We start from the raw sequence: 17260 nt of genomic DNA, 5'->3' as shown, positions 1-17260 counted from the left end.
AAGCCACCAAGACACGTGAAGAAAAGAGTGAGGAAAGCCACCAAGACACCCAGACAACCCAGAAGAAGTTACAGGCTTCTGTGGCTGTGATTGGAGAATTTGTGCATTGTGCATGTTTTGTATTTTGTATCCCCAGTTATACAGCTTCTTGATGAAGTGGTACAGAGGAGGGTTTTCTTTCACCAAAACATTAAATCTAGGCTTGCATCTCAGATGTACCTTCTGGCAATTGTAGCTGAACTTTCAGGTCTTCTTTTTAATCAAACCCTCCTCTGTGTGAAATACCAAGGGGCTGAATACTTTTGCAAGCCACTGTATGTCCTGTATGGATAGACTTACCGGACTCGGTTAAACTGCTTTAGAAGATAGACACTCTAGAGTTGATTTAATTGAAATGTACAAAATCTTACATGGACATAAAAATACTAATTTAGAAATTTTCTTTGAAATGAGAAGATACGAGGTCTGTTAGAAAAGTATCAGACCTTTTTATTTTTTGCAAAATCCTGATGGATTTGAATCACGTGTGCTTGCATGAGCCAACCTTGAACCTTTGCGCATGCGTGAACTTTTTCACGCCTGTCGATTGCGTCATTTCCTGGTAAGCAGCCTTTGTGTGGGACGTGTGCAGTGCGCTCGGCGGATTTTCATTTCAAGGAAAAAGACGGAACGACTGGAGCAGCGCCGCATCAAATTTTGCCAGAAACTGGGCGACAGCCAGGTGGAAACCATTTGGATGATTCAGACGGCTTTCGGTGATGATCCTATGGGCATCACACAGATTAAGGAGCGGTACAACCAGTTTAAAGACGTCCGCAAAATGGTGGAGAGCGCGCCATGCTCCGGTCGGCCATCAACATGCTGAAATGACCGGATCATTTCCAAAGTGAACGCTGTGGTGATGTGGGACCATCGTGTGACTATCCGAGAAATTGCGGAAGAGGTGGACATCAGGACTTTTTCGGTACATTCCACTGTGACAGAAGATTTGGCCGTGAAAGAGTGGCGGTGAAATTCATGCCGCCGCTGACGGCGCTGCAAAAGCAGCGCCGTGTTGAATTCTCACAGGACATGCTGTGACATGCCCACCTCTTCCACAATTTCTCGGATAGTCACAGGACTAAAAAGTCACCGAAAGCGTCTGAATCATCCAAATGGTTTCCACCTGGTTGTCACCCAGGTTCTGGCAAAATTTGATGCGGCGCTGCTCCAGTCGTTCCGTCTTTTTCCTTGAAATGAAAATCCACCGAGCGCACTGCACACGTCCCACACAAAGGCTGCTTACCAGAAAATGACGCAATCGACAGGCGTGAAAAAGTTCACGCATGCACACGAAGGTTCAAGGTTTGCTCATGCAAGCACACGTGATTCAAATCCATCAAGTTTTTGCAAAAAAAAAAAAAGGTCCGATACTTTTCTAACAGACCTTGTATGCTGGCCTTAGAGCTTTGAGGTTAAAAGGCCTAGATTGAATCTAATGAAAAAAAAAATTCAGCAACAGAGCTATTATGTTGTGGAATAGTTTGCCTTGGTATGTGGCTTCCTCACCTACTGCGGATGCTTTTAAACAAAATTATGATTTGTGTTATAGCAACACCACTAGGTTTTAATGTATTTTTGTTTCCTTTTTTGTTGTTTTTATGTGTCACTATATACAAATTTGTATACTTTTTTAGACAATAAAATGAATTATGAATTATAATTGTGCAGCATTACCTACTCTTTTGAGCTGCCACAGTTCTTTTTTCTCTTTGCCTGCTGTGCTGAAATTGATTTTCCTTTTGCTTTCAGTATTTTGTTTCCTTTTTATGAAATCTACATCTGGACACAATGCAGTTCCATGCCCTTGTATGGGCAGTGATGTGCTGTTACTTATGCTAATCCTGTGTTAATTAGGCTCACCATGCGCTTTCAGTTTATGAGGACATGGGATTCATCAACTTTAGATCACAGCTGCGAACAATTCCTGTGGTTTAAGAACACGTTGATGCATCTGACAGTTTTCTTAAGAACCTACTTAGGGACAGCTTAAGAAGGGCTTGTCACACCAGAGCATGATTCATATGAACTGGAAAAACAAACAGAATTTGAGCTGAATTCGTACAGAACAGACATTCGTGCAGTTGTGTACGAATACCCAGAATGTGGTACGAAGCCAGCACAAATAATTTGTGCAATTAGGAATGCAGCAGCACCCGAATCCAGGTGGACTACTCAGAGTAAAATTCGAATGCGGACATAAACCTTCACTCACACAAAAAAAAACAGAAAATAAAAAAGACAAGGAATAAAAGCAACACTATGAAACCATGTCGGCACTCGATGTTTGGGTGGAAAGCAAGCGGGGGGGTTAGGCCAAGCACTGTCATCCGTTCTTTTGAAGACCTGTCGTATCCCATTGCTGGGTGTCAATGACATCCTACCCATGAACTGAATACATGACAGTTTCTGGGTTGGATCGCTCCCTTGCACGTGCGCCTTCCTCTTTTCTTCTCTCTCAGTGTCTTTCTCTCTGTCCCGCACTCTCTCTTCCTCAGACTGTGGTCAGCACCAGAGCCCTGTCCAGGACTAATATGTCCTTCCTGCTCCCGGCCACCCCCATTGAATTTTGAACCGTTACCGCTCGCACCCGTTAAATGCAGAGAATTTATGCACGCATAATAGAGCTGCATTCATTCTGTGTCTCATCCCGTCTCGCGGGGGAAACACGTCATTTAGGCCAGTAATAACGTTATTCATGTGTTTAATTGTTTCCATTCCCTGGCCTGTATGTCTTTTGATGCACAAAATAGTTTTTCAAAATTCTCCAGTGCTGTGCTTGACAAAATGTAGGTCAACTACATCCCGAGTGCCACTTTGCTAACTTTTAGACCCCAATCTGCTCCAGTCATGTTACATGACAATGAATGCTGCACATAGTGGGGCTGGATTGTTTGTGAATAATAAATTATTCCATTAAAATAAATGTTGATAATGTTGATCATCTGCTGTGACCATGTTTTGACTTGCTTTGCTTCTTTTATCAGTTAACCTCTGGGGCCGACGCCGTCGTATACGACGGCTAAGACCAAGCTTTACTAAATTATAAATAACTTTTTAATGATATGAGATAGAAACATACTTTTTTTTTGCTGAAAAGGTAACTCTGCGGACTTCCGAGCCAGCCATCGGCCATCTTTGTACTCCTCATAGAAGCTGTCTGATGACGTGCTCAATGTGAGTGCCCAATCGGAATTGGTTCACCGTCACATGGTTTTCCAAAATCCAATCGTAGGACAGATTTACCTCACGTGAAAAGCCAAAGATCGTTTTCAGGAGTGATGTGTTACTAGTTGGCCCCCTGGGTGCTCCAATGAGTACATACTATTAGTACATACTCACTGTGTCCTGCGCCATTACGCACAGCGATCAGTGAAAGCAGGAGCAGATGGAGAGCCTCTGATGACAATCTCACGTGCTCAAACAAAGAGTGTAACTATCAGGATTGCTCCACTAGTTTGCATGTGAATGTTACTGGATAACTCTGTTGCTTTCTCTGCGTAAAGCACTGTTTACCACATCAGTGGACAACAAAACACATAGACCATTTTGTATATATTGTTCAAAATGTGCATTTGTGTTTATTGTTTGAACATTTTTGTTGTACAGTCTTTCACACAAGACCTCTAATTACCTTTATAAAGTGTCAAAACAGTTGTTTATTATAGTTTGCTGTGTGTTTTGAATAAATGTGTGTAGAAAATTATTTTTTGCTTTATTTTTTCCTTCCCTATTTTGATTGTAAACTTTTATTACACTTATAAAACACAACAAAAACATATATATTCTGAAAGCACAGGTTGTAGAAAGTAGAAGGTTTGACCACATTACTCCCATTCTGGCATCCCTTCATTGGCTATCGGTTTCTGCCAGATCCGATTTTAAAGTTTTATTGTTGGTTTATAAAATTGTTCATGGTCTGGCACCTTCCTACCTGGCAGACTTGGTTAAGCCCTACATACCTGCGAGGCCCTTGTGTTTGCAGGGTGCAGGGCTTCTGTGTGTTCCAAGGATGAACAGAAGTCTGTGGGGTATAGAGCCTTCTCCTACCGTGGTCCGGCTCTTTGGAACGATCTACCTGCTGTTATTCGGCAGTCTGACCGGGTGGAGACCGTTAAATCAAGACGAAGACCCACTTTTTTAGCTGTCTTTTTAACCTCTTTAGACTGGTTTGTAGTTTCTTTTTATTCTACTGTGTTTACCTTTTTATTGTCCTTTTCTTGCTTTTAATTTTGATTTTAGATTATTTGTGTTGTGAATTGTGTGAAGCGCCTTGGGCGACTTGTTGTGAGTTGGCGCATATAATAAATTAATAAATTGATTGAAAATTGAAATTGGTTGTCCTGAAAAGAAGAGACATAAAACTTGATTGTGGGATGGCAGTGAAAACTGTTAACAGCATAATAAAAACATTTATGCCCGCGAGTGCACTGCCCAAAAAATGCCCCCGGACCCCAGAGGGTTAAAGGAAGTGCTGGATTAATTTTGGCTTGTGTGTTGGACAAAATAAGTCATTTGAGCACATCACCTAAGCTCAGAGAAAATTAGTTCTGCGACTGAACCTTTATCAAAAGTTCATTTACAAATGAATGTGGTGATGAAAGTAACTCTTTGTTCAAGATTTAGTCAAAAGATCGCCGAAGCTTAACTGCGTGGTAAAACTCTGCAGAGAAGCGGCGTCATTGCAACCGAGGACACCTGAGTAACTTCGCTCTAACTACCTCTGGAGTCTGTGTGACTTTGCATCACCGGCTGTTCAGAAAGCACCATCGCAGCCTACAAAGAGAGACAGATTTTACTCAGAAGACCAGCAACCTGATAAGGAAGTACACAGCTGCAATGAAATAACCTACTCAAGAGAATAGTCCCCGCAGTACTTGACACGACAGATAAATGGCAAGAGAGCTCCCCATGTGTGCGGTGTGTGTATGTGCGCGTGCGTGCATGTGTGTGTGTGTGTTGTGTGTGTGTGTGTGTGTGAGCAAGAGAGAGAAACTTCTGGAGGTTAATATACGTCTGGTGTAACGAGTGGGAAATTGCTTTATGCAGCTAAGCCCTCGGCCTAGAACATCGCAGTTATGTGATACAAGAGTTTTACAAAGCTTTCAGTTAAGAGGCTGCCACACACATGTATACCACACATGCTCACACACGTTACACATGTGGGTGTGGTTCCTTACCCTCTGCACACACGCACACAAACACAGTGCACCATTACTATTTTCCTCTGAGATTTTCCACTGGGACGATGGTGTTTGGGTTCGTGTGCTCGTGCCCATGTTTGTCATTGTATGAGTGGAGCTGTCAGCGAACAGATTGTCCAATCTCTCATCATGGCGTGGTCGTAGGGTCACAAGGGGAGGGAGGGTGGGGTGTCGGCAGCTTGATGTCTTGGCTGATATAAAACTCTGTCAGCTGGAGCTAGGACCTGTCACTTCCTGTGTGTGTGTGTTCGTTTGTGTGTACGTGCATGCTGCTGGAGACGGGAAGACATAAGTGTGTGAGACTGTCAGGACCTGATTGAAAACAATCAAAAAGGTCAAAGTCAAGAGTCAGAAAATTGTATGTGGAGTGGTTGAGGTTTTTGCGTCACTAATCTGTTAGATTTTTCTTTATTTCAGTGGCAGATTTAGTCTGTAGGATTACCAAATACATAAAGAAAACTTTAATCATGTTGTATGTCATAAAGAAGACATCAAACTACTTATTACTTAATTACTTATTAACTGTCAGTAATTCATATACACATATTGTAATCTGGTTTTAGACTGTTTGACAACAAAAAAACTGCTTTTAATACGGCTTCAAAGGTCTTTTAAAGTGGATTATATAATAAATATTTAAATTAAATATTTTTTAGTGATTAAACTGTTTTCAGCTGTATTAATGTGGTCAGTATATAAATTATCTGGTTTCACCTGGTGTTAGATTGCTATTCAGCAGTGAGCTGATTTAAAGTGACAATTTCAAAAGCAAAAATTTTGAGCTTGGTGTCAAATTTCATAATTACTGAACTGACAGAGGAGTTTCATTCAGGATATATGCATCCAAGCAACTGCAGTGAGTAAGGTTGTATTGAATTTTTGTACTGGAAAGTCATGTTTGAAAAAGAGGGGAAAAATATTAAAGTTCTTTCAAAATGAAAGGTGGCAAATCATCTTTTTTTTAAATAGTTTCAATGTGACCTATTTAATTATACGAGGTCTGTCAATAAAGTATAGGTCCTTTTTATTTTTTTCAAAAACTATATGGAGTCATTCATATGTTTTTACGTCAGACATGCTTGAACCCTCGTGCGCATGCGTGAGTTTTTCCACGCCTGGTCGGTGACGTCATTTCGCCTGTGAGCACTCCTTGTGGAGGAGTCGGCCAGCCTCTCGTCGGAATTCCTTTGTCTGAGAAGTTGCTGAGAGACTGGCGCTTGTTTGATCAAAATTGTTTCTAAACCTCTGAGGCACATCGAAGTGGACACGGTTTGAAAAATTAAGCTGGTTTCGGTGAAATTTTAAACGGCTGCTGAAAGATTTTGAGGGGATACTGTCGCTTTAGGACTTCCCACGGAGCGGGAACGTCGCACAGCGCTCCAGGCGCCGTCGTCAGCCTGTTTCAAAGCTGAAAACCTCCACATTTCAGGCTCTATTGATCCAAGACGTTGTGAGAGAACAGAGAAGTTTCAGAAGAAGTCGGTTTCAAGCATTTATCCGGATATTCCACTGTTAAAGGAGATCCGCGCGTCCATTCTCTCACGTATATGGATTTTAGACAGTTTAAATAATTTTATTGCCATTATATTCATTTAAAGCCTTCTTTAAGACAGTATTTGAAGCATTGTTTGGTAATCCTTTGTGTAAAACAGTTTAAAATCTGTCAATCACTGTCTTTTAAAACACAAAAAAGTTTGGAACAAGTCCAATTTAACATATTCCTTCATAAATAACTCACGATTTGATGATCATGAAAATAGATTCTATAGTAAAGTGACATAGCTTCCACCATACAGGCCTGATTGGTGGATTACTGCAGAGATGATTGTCCTTCTCGAAGGTTCTCCTCTCTCCACAGAGGAATGTTGACGATGGTCGCTCTGACACAGTGACCATCTGGTTCTTGGTCACCTCCCTGACTAACGCCCTTCTCCCCTGATCACTCAGTTTAGACAGGCAGCCAGCTCTAAGAAGAGTCCTGGCGGATCTGAACGTCTTCCATTTACAGATGATGGAGGCCACTGTGCTCATTGGGACCTTCAAAGCAGCAGAAATGTTTTTGTACCCTTCCCCAGATTTGTTTCTTGAGACAATCCTGTCTGAGGTCTACAAACAATTCCTGTGACTTCATGCTTGGTTTGTGCTGTGACATACACTGTCAACTGTGGGACCTTATATGTAGACAGGTGTGTGCCTTTCCAAATAATGTCTAATCAACTGAATTTACCCCAGGTGGACTCCAGTTAAGCTGTAGAAACATCTCAAGGATGATCAGTGGAAACAGGATGCACCTGAGCTCAATTCTGAGCTTCATGGCAAAGCCTGTGAATACTTACGTACATGTGATTTCATAGTTTTTTTGTTTGTTTGTTTGTTTGTTTAATACATTTGCTAAAATCTAAAAAAACAAAAAAAAAAAAAAAAACTTTTTTCACATTCTCATTATGGGTTATTGTGTGTAGAATTTTGAGGCAAAATGAATGAATTTCGTCCATTTTGGAATAAGGCTGTAACATAACAAAACGTGGAAAAAGTGCAGAGCCGTGAATACTTTCCGGATGCACTGTAGATTGCTTCAGTTAGTTGTGTAATTGATTAATCAAGCCTGTGACTCAGCTCTCATTCAAGCACATTGATGGGATCAAAACAGGGAAGTCTGTAATTATAATAAATGTTCAAATTAGACTGCACTGAGCAATACATCTTCACGCTGCGGCTTGAAAAGCACTGTGTTATTGTGTAACATCGTGTGTGTGTGTGAGAACCATATTCCGACTGTACCATCCATCTCTGTCCTGCTTGCACGCCAGCTTTCACAGTGAGATTGCAGCTTATTACCCGTCTCTGCTGTGTTGTCCCAGCGGCCCGCCGTGGGATATTGGTGCTCAGGGAGCTCCGGTGTGTAGGTCGGTCCAACGTTGCCTTCTTCCTTGACAGTGGGGGTAACACTGGCTGCATGATAATAGCTAAAACGCTTCCTTAGTTAATTAGCTTTTGTCACCATTATTTAGACTGCAGCATATCGTTTAAATGGACAGTATGTTAATATTTTCTGACTGTTACATCTATTGTATATTTTTTTAAACACATGCATATCAGTGCTGTGAGACAAGCTTCCAGCATATGAGTTTTTGCCATCTGGTGTCACACAAATTAGGCAGGTTGCAGTTCAGGTACAGTTGGGCAGTTTGATTGCTGTAGGTGCCAGAATTCATTTTTAAGATTGTGTGCTTTGCCATGTTAAAAATTACACATGGAGCAAGGAACAGGAAATTTGTGTTTGTTCTGAACATTGATTAGTCAGATACAGTCCTTGTGGTTGTGCACAATATTCATTCCCATAATATGCAACACATGCTAAAGCCGAAACATTCAGTACAAAAGCTGTCACATTTTGCAGAGAGCAGGACTGTCATCACTGTCGAACGAACTGATGTATTCACTCACAAACATTTCCCGATACAATATCAGTACATGTGGCAGCATATTGATATATTTATATATTGATTTGTTGATGAATAGTGCAGTAAGAGGACCGTTTCGGGCACCTCCACAAAGTTGCTTCCATGTTGTCGGGGGTGGCGTGCTATACTGCCCAGTAGCAAGTTAGCCATCTACAGGAGGTTAGGGTTTGCAGGGCTCTCCTCCTACTGGCACAGAGCCCAATACACCGCCAGTTTCTCTACGTCCTCCAGTGGTTGGCTGAGCTGGTGGTTATGTTGCAGTAATTCAGTTTCCTGTTGCATTTCATGCGGGGGACAAAGTCCCCTTCTTATTCAAAGCAACCCCACATGGCTCCACCTTTCAGCTACTGATGGCTATCTGCAATTAAAAAAAAGAAGTCAGCTAAACTGCTTCAATGCAGAATCTGGAAATATTTAACTTTTAATCTTCTTAAAAAATGTCGTCTTCCTCTTTTGTATCGAATGGCTCCCCAGTCGCTTGGGGTTGCCACAGCAGACCTGATAAAGATCCGAACTAGGATTTGGTTAAAGTTTTATATCATACACCCTTACTGATGCAACCCCACTTCTACACTGAGGAATACACTCAGAGATCTCGGTATTTCGAAGTGGCCTCCAAGTATTAATCAGACCTACTCTGCTTCACATCTGAGAGCGGACAGGGTCAGAGGTGCTCAGAGTGGCATGACTTTGTAAAACATTCAGCTAATATATTAAAATCACTGACCTTCAACAAACCCGACTCCAGTGAAGAACAACATGACTGGGAAAGAATCCATAGATATTTCTTCTTCTTTCAGGTTTATTGGCAGTTGTCAAACCTATTGGTATGTTACCACCAACAACTGGACAAGACTGCGAGCTGCATGCTAACAAATCTGGAACATATCAGTGAGGCCTGTCAGTCATCTGTCCCTCACTCCCTTCACTGTCTCTAAACTTAAACCTTATCCTTAAATCAGTTCCATTGTATCAAGTGAACACCTTCTTAAGAAGCACATCTCATTCACAGCTTATCTTCACAGAGTGAACATTAACTGTCCCCCAACATCGCTTGTGTGGCCTTAGGCTGGTTGGTAGAAACGACACACCATAAACAATACTCCTAACAGCTTTCTTATGCATCAGATCCACATGCTGTCCATCCCGCCAATGGAAAATACCAATCTCGTGTGTTTTCTTTACAGACTACCAACAATGAATCTCTCTGTAAAACCTTATCCATCTTTACCACCTCTGTGGTTTTGTGCACAGAGTTGGTTAGCATTACAGGGTTGATACTGTGAAATGTATCCTCCCATTCTCTAATCGCAATTAACACTTCATATTAATCAAAATCTCTCCAATCCTTCACACCTTAGTCTCTTCAATGGTACCTACAGGTTAACCTGTTGACTTCTTTCTTCACCTCCACTACTGTAGTCTGTTGTGTGGGCCGCCGAAGAGGAGGTACTGCTGGCTCACCACCACCGGATGGCGCCCTGCTTGGAGTGCGGGCTTCAAGCACAAGAGGGCGCCAGAACCACTGGGAGTGACAGCCGTCAATCATCCTCAACACCAGCTGTCACTCATCATCTCATCATCACCATCACCATAAAGGCCGGGTGGCGACTCCACCTCCTCGCCGAGAAACCTCCTACAATACAAGGTAATCTCTCTGCTGACTTATATGTCAAAATAATCTGATCTGTTTTGCAGCTGTTTTTTCCTGGTGGTATTTCCTTGACTGGATTTCGGAGCTGCACGTGTGTATGATTGGAGGTGGAGGCTCTCCCTCCACAAGAATCAATAATCAAGGTTGCTGGGTGTGAGGATTCACACTCACTACCTTCTGTTTTTTCTGCCAGCAGTACCAGGGCCGACAACGAGACAGAGACCACTGGGGACTCGGGGCTTGGCGGCTTCGGTGTTCTTCGGCCGTTGGTGGTGGAAGCGTGTGGGTCCCGGCTCTTCGTTCATCTGAGGTCTCCTATCTTCGAGCCTGCCGCAATCCTCTTGTGTGTGATTGGCAGAACCTTTGTTTGTTTTACGTTGTGTACTTGTGCAACATTAAATTGTTACTCCTTTCCTTATCCATTGTCCGTTCATTAGCGCCCCCTGTTGTGGTCCGTGTTACGACACCTTCCCAACAGTAGTCCATTTCATTGCCCACCACACCATTACTTTCCTCTGTCATGTCATAATCAGCAAGTGCAGTGATATCAGCAAATTGCAAACGGAGCAGTTGCGAAATGTTTCATAACCACGATGAGTTCAAGGGAGTTGGGAGAGATGAACACTGATGGGGAATTGTGACATCTATCTCTGAAAGCGAGCATGTTGCCCAAAAAGAGGATACTCTTGCCAGTGCTGCTTCCCATCCAAAGTGTCGCTCACCAGTCAGTGACAAGAACACATAATGACTTTTGTCAGGGCAAAACAAAAAAGAAACACTATGCTTCATTGTGGTCTCTGATCCAAGACACACGTCATGGTCATGCAAAATCCCAATGCATCTGAGAAAAGCCATTGCTCTCCATTCATGGCTTGAAGATTGTCTGAGGTTTGGGAATGTACAAAAAGATGTTTAGTTCCCTAATGTCCCTATATGTGGCTTCAGTGTCTACATGCCACTTGATGCCTATATTGGGCAAGTCCATGCATGTGTATTACCAAAAGAACAATGCCCTTCCAGTATGGCAGCCATCTTGGAAATTTGAGTGGCCTGTGAGTATTCAAAGAGTAATACCTAAGAAAGATCGCCTTGAAATATTCTGTTTAATTATATGACTGCAACGCTATGCTCCTTCTGCAACGCTAGTACGCTCGCTCTGGAACGCGTATCACATTCTTTACAAACCAGACAGCTAAAATACAATGAGAAAAAACCAAGTTGAACATACTCCATAAATATCTACACAGCATCTGAAAAAACCACAGATTGAAAGTTTACCAGCTAACGACCGGATTGTCTGTTAGCAAGTTCTTCACGGGCGTGAAGTGAACAGGTCTGACTACGAGCCCAAACCGTCAGCAGCTTTCATATTTGGGCAATACTGTAACTTTGCGTGTTTATATATAATACCCATTTAATAAACAAATTATTAACCTCTCTTGCTCGGTTAATAATCCTTTAATGCTACTCCAAAAAGGATCATTTAACTTGAGGATACTGGTTTGGCATTTTTCCACATTAGATGCTGTGATTGAGTTTTCCTTGTTGTGTATTCCTCAAGTTCATCTGAAAACCCAATAAATAATGTCAATAAAGTCCAACTTGGAAGTAAAAAAAACAAAAAAAAACAGTGCCCACCATTGGCTGTCATAACTGCATAGCCAACTATCAATACAAGAGATTGACACAGTTGTCAAACTGTCAAAGTTGGAAAGTTTCTGTGTGTGTGTGTGTGTGTGTGTGTGTATATATTATATATATATATATATATATATATATATATATATATATATATATATATATATATATATATATATATATATACATACACACACACACACACATACCTCAGCACCCCACACTTTTTTTTCGATGGGCTCTCTGATAGACAGGCTGTCTGATGAAGTATGCATCGACCTCATGCAGGCTGTTGTGTATAAATTAGTTGTGGGATGACATTTTGGGAGTCCTGCAGTGGCCAAGAGATCATTTTGGCAGGTGTTGAATCCTCCTGTTTCATACGAGAAATGAAAAATGTTATGCTTTCACCATGACTGTGTCTTCAGCACCCAGACAGTACAGAGTGATTGTGCCATTCCTGCTATAGGTGACATCATCAGTCCGAGAAGATCCTGCAAGAGAGGGTTTTATAAAAGTTTCAGCAGTGCACAGGTGTGAGTCTGCAATTGTCCTTCTGTCTCCAGTCCACATCAACTATTCTGCACAAAAGCTAAAATTACATGATTTGGACTCCCGTGATTACATTTCTCCTCCTCCCCTCTGTGAAACAACTGGCTGCTGTATCTGTATTGCAGTAAAATGCAGCACACAATTCAGTGTCATATGATGACTTTTTCCTCTCTATCAGAATCTTCATTGATGTAATTTCCTTTATTTTTTCAAACCATAGCAAATACATTTTTACACATATTAAATAAACATTAGGTGCACTATAACAAATACTGTACTGTAAGTGCATTTGCACTCACCTGTCAGCCGGCACAGTGGATTAGTGGGTTAGCACTTAATGGGTTTCCTCCCACAATCAAAAACATGCTTATTAGGATCTGCGCCTTCTCTTCCCCTCACCAAGGCACCACGTCTACATCTGAAGTTGTATGCCAGGGTTAAATGCAGAAGACAAATTGTGTTGTATGTATGTGCAATGACAATAAAGGCTCTATTTCTTCATCTTCATTTAGTATCTCATTAAAGATATGAGGTCCATCATAATACAGAAACACCTGTTGCTGTTTTGTAAAATCACATTTGTAAAATACATTTGACTGCTTGCTTGGTGGTATGAAACATAACATGTTGACATTAAAAGTAATGCAGTACATATACAGTATAGTATTACTCATGACAGAGTAATTGCTTTGCTGCACAAATCATTTACTACCGCAGTCAGTATTTGCAGCCACTCTAGTATCCATAACTGTTTAGCAGCTTAAGAGTCTCGGCAAGTTACATGTTGGACAGTTTTCAAGTCCACCCCAAGAACTCTGTAATGCATTACATGTTGGCTGTGGCCAGCAGATGTGTCAACCGGATGTTTCATTATTTTAGTGATGGGATGATGGAAATTCCACCATTGCGGCATCTGAACACAGCAGTGGCACTTGCCATCAAAAAGTTTTACATTTTAAGTTTTTATCACTTGTTGCTGTGACAGGACAAACTGGATGTTGTTTTACCTTTAATAGACAGTGACGGATAATCTATTTTAGTGCAGAGACGCCCAGTTGTGTGAACACTGATTTTGCATTTCTCAAAACTTGCTGCACTGAAGTGCAGCAAAGAATTCTGCAATACGAGATTCTCCTACCCTGAGCTTTCACAGTTACAGTTCTAGACATGCACTGCTGCCACAATGACAATGGTGACGACAACATTTATTTGTGTCACACTTTCTAGCCTCATATACAAATTGCTTCCCTATGGGCCCCTTCACACATAGTTCGAAGTTTGGACAAAGTGCACACTTAGTGCGCATAATGCAGGATTGTGTGCAAATCGTGTAATGTTGTTCCTGCCTCCAATAACTCGGACACCTGTGCTATTACTATTGTGCACATAAGTGCCTGAAATACAGAGTGTGCCCTGTGCGAACCATCACACCTCTTGCGGCAGGTGCTGGCCAAATTCCAGGTGACATGCACGAACATCTAACACCGCTTGCATGGCACTTAGAAAATGTGTGGCCAGTCGCACTCTTGGCTTGACAAGAGACTGCAGACAATCGCTTTCGTACTCGCCAGAATTTGTCCCACACGAGTGTGGCTTTGGTGTGTGCGCTGAGATGACAGGAGGTGTGTCCTCAAACTGAAGCGGCTGTAGAGATCTGTGGATCTGGGACATTCCAGGTGGACACGTCGTACGTGTTTGGACGGACTTGGACAAACAACTGCCCACTGTGATGTGCGGGTCTGTTTGCTGTTATCAAGTGGACATAAATAAAAACATATTTTCACTGTGGCGACGTGCTGCAGCGAGCGAGGCGCACAGCGCACACATGGGCGGGCTGCTCCCAGGCTGATACGGGCCGTCAATCAGAACATGCAGCAGGTGATCTCACTGTCACGTCACCAACGTGACCTCTGTTCCACATGATGCGGGTCCTGCGGTGCGTCGTCCACAGACACACGCACGGCCAGTTGGAGACACACCAGCAGATGTGCACTGAATGAGACAAGTGAACTGCTTCTCATTCATGTCATTTCATGACTGTATGTCTGTGACCATGGGTCATTTACAGAGGAACAGAATGAATCATATGCGGTGTTTTTATATGGTGTGTAATTTTATTTTTTTCTTTGTAGTACTTCCATGTCCTTCCTGATATGAGGCAGATTCCCGCAACTTTCAAAGGACAGCTCTATAGCTCAGTGGTAAACTTGCTGACTAGCAATCAGAGCTTTGAAAGGCATGAGTTCGCATCCCGTGGGTGGTGTGTTTTTGTCTTTTCTTTTTTTAATTATTCCACGTAAGTGGCACGATGTGATTCCACACGTACCAGTTGGTTTTATTTTTTATTTCTTACACATAGATGCACCTCGCACTGTTTGTGCTTGAAAGACACCAGTGCATGCACAAACTCTCGCACTGGGTTTGTGCATGCCTGCCTGTCGGCGCGATGTTTCGTGGTGTGCTAATTTCGAACTGTTTTGTGTTGTTTCACCGTATGGACCAGTTGTCGACCAAACTCACAGTATATGTGAGGGGGCCCTAAAGAAAATACAACAAAAGGCAAACATCAATTTAATGAACCCTGTAGTTTGTTCTGGTTCCAGTCATTATCAGGATACTCTTCAAAACTGTCATATCCATATGGGAACAACAAATCAGAATAGTTTTTGCAATATCGCTCAGCCCTATTTGGCAGCATGTCAAGTACAGGTGATAAAACACTGATACTACTACTACTACTACTACTACTACTCTGAGAGGAAGTTTGCTTTTCCTCCACAGACATTATACATTGCTACATGACGGGGCACAGGCAAGGACCAAGCCAAGCAAAAATAAAACTACAGTCCTCACACTCATGACTAAAAACAGGTTTATGAATCTTAACCTCTGGAGGAAGACTCACTGCTGACTATTCTCCTGCTGTGACAGATTTCCCCCAAAATTTTTTGGGATATTTGGTAGTATTTTCTCAGATGCTTATACTACTTCTTCTACAAAACTCTTTAAACTCTGTTGCAAGGAGGTGTGTGTTTTGTTTTTCATAGCTTGTTGTGAAAAGGTCATCAGCGGGTACAGACAGACAGGGCCAAAATGGTAAGAAGACATTGCCAGTTTACTAGCACAGAAGGAAATAGCTAAAAATGTGAAAGCTCCTGCTCTCTCACTCTGGGCCCACTAGAGGCCCATTCTAATCCTCCACATCCTAGCTAGATCTTGTGTTGGTCTCTCCATCTCTCTCTGTCTGTCTCCTGAAGATGGTGTGCCACATCTTCCACCTCACTACAGACACAAATATACTTTGTAATTTTATAATTGTCAGAAATTAAACCTGAGCCTGGTTCTGTGAGACACTTGCACGTCATCCATCATCTCTCTAGAGATGGTGCAAAACAATTTCCACTCCATTTTTATTTGTTACTCAAGGCTGTTATTTGATTTTTAAGAAACACAGTAGAATTAATGGGCAACGTGGTGACTTAGTGGTTAACACTGCTGCCTCACAGCAAGAAGATCCTGTGTTTGCTTCCCACATGGTCCTTTCTTTGTGGAGTTTGCATGTTCTCCCCATGGCTGTATGGGTTCCCTCAGGGTACTCTGGTTTCCACCCACTTCCAAAACATGCAGATTAGGTGAATTGGAGACTATAAATTGTCTGTAGGTGTGAGTGAGCAAGTGAATGTGTCTGTCTAGCTGTGGTCCTGTGATTTCTCCGGACTATTAGTCACTTTTTTCCTTTGTTTGTTTGTTTGTTATTCTTTTAACTTGTTTGGCTGGTCCTGTTACTTGTATTTCAAAGCAACTTACATTTCAGCTTACATCAGCTAAATGCATGACAAGCTGCTCCTGTATACTGATCTCAGTGAGGTACTGTGATTCACACTCTGGAGCAGAAAGTAGTGGTAATGCACCACTGAGCTAGATGGCATCCGCCATAACACAAGAAGAAAAAGTAGAAGGTCATGAGTTATTAGTGAGATGAATACTCATGCTCTCAAACTGAAAGACCACACTCTTGAACAAATAGAGGAAATAGCCTTCACATCCACTTGAATGAAAAGAGGGAATAACCTAACCTTCATAATACTCAGCAGCCACTTATTTGCGGGACACCAGAACTAGGAGGATAGCTAGGCTTAGGTAAGTATAACTGTATTGTTTTAAAAATGTGTAAATGTGTAATGTGTAATGTTTAAAAATGTGAGTTTTAAAATGTTTAATTACTTTTAGTGATGCAAACTAACACAGACATTTGTTCACTAGTGACAAGAATGAGTTTACTTTTGAATTCTTTGTGCCTTATGCAATAACATAATTTAGCCCATTAGCTTCTGCTCACTAATACATGTTTGTGTCATAAATAACTAATTTACAAATTAAATTATTTAATCTGCTCCACCTTCCAGAAAATGTGATAGTCTGGACCCATCCTAAAGATCCAGATCAGGTTGATTGGATTTTTTTTTGGATAGTGGTTGGAGTGTTAATGGATTCTATTCCCACATGTACAATTGTACATGCTTCCTGTGAAGCTTTTATTTTGGATTTGTTAGATGAATAGTTTTTCCTCCCATAAAAGTAATTGTCTTCAGAATGTGAGAGTACATTCTAGGCATATACAACTTCTCAGTTCCAAGAACAGAAATGGTGATTTTAACTGCTTTTACACAAGTGAAAAAAATATTTTGCTTAACATTTACAGTGTTCGA

At 41.7% G+C, this 17260-nt stretch overlaps 1 protein-coding gene across 3 annotated transcripts in view; it reads left to right on the top strand.

Annotated features, from left to right (window-relative positions):
* The window catches only part of LOC117527072 (protein sidekick-1-like), a 747725-nt gene that overhangs the window by 227541 nt on the left and 502924 nt on the right, over nucleotides 1-17260 (top strand). The gene's annotated exons all lie outside the window — the stretch shown is intronic.

The sequence above is a fragment of the Thalassophryne amazonica genome, chromosome 15 (assembly GCF_902500255.1).
Source record: "Thalassophryne amazonica chromosome 15, fThaAma1.1, whole genome shotgun sequence".
Lineage (NCBI taxonomy): Eukaryota > Metazoa > Chordata > Actinopteri > Batrachoidiformes > Batrachoididae > Thalassophryne > Thalassophryne amazonica.
The sequence above is the reverse complement of the archived record's forward strand: the minus strand, read 5'-3'. Positions and strand labels throughout refer to the sequence as shown.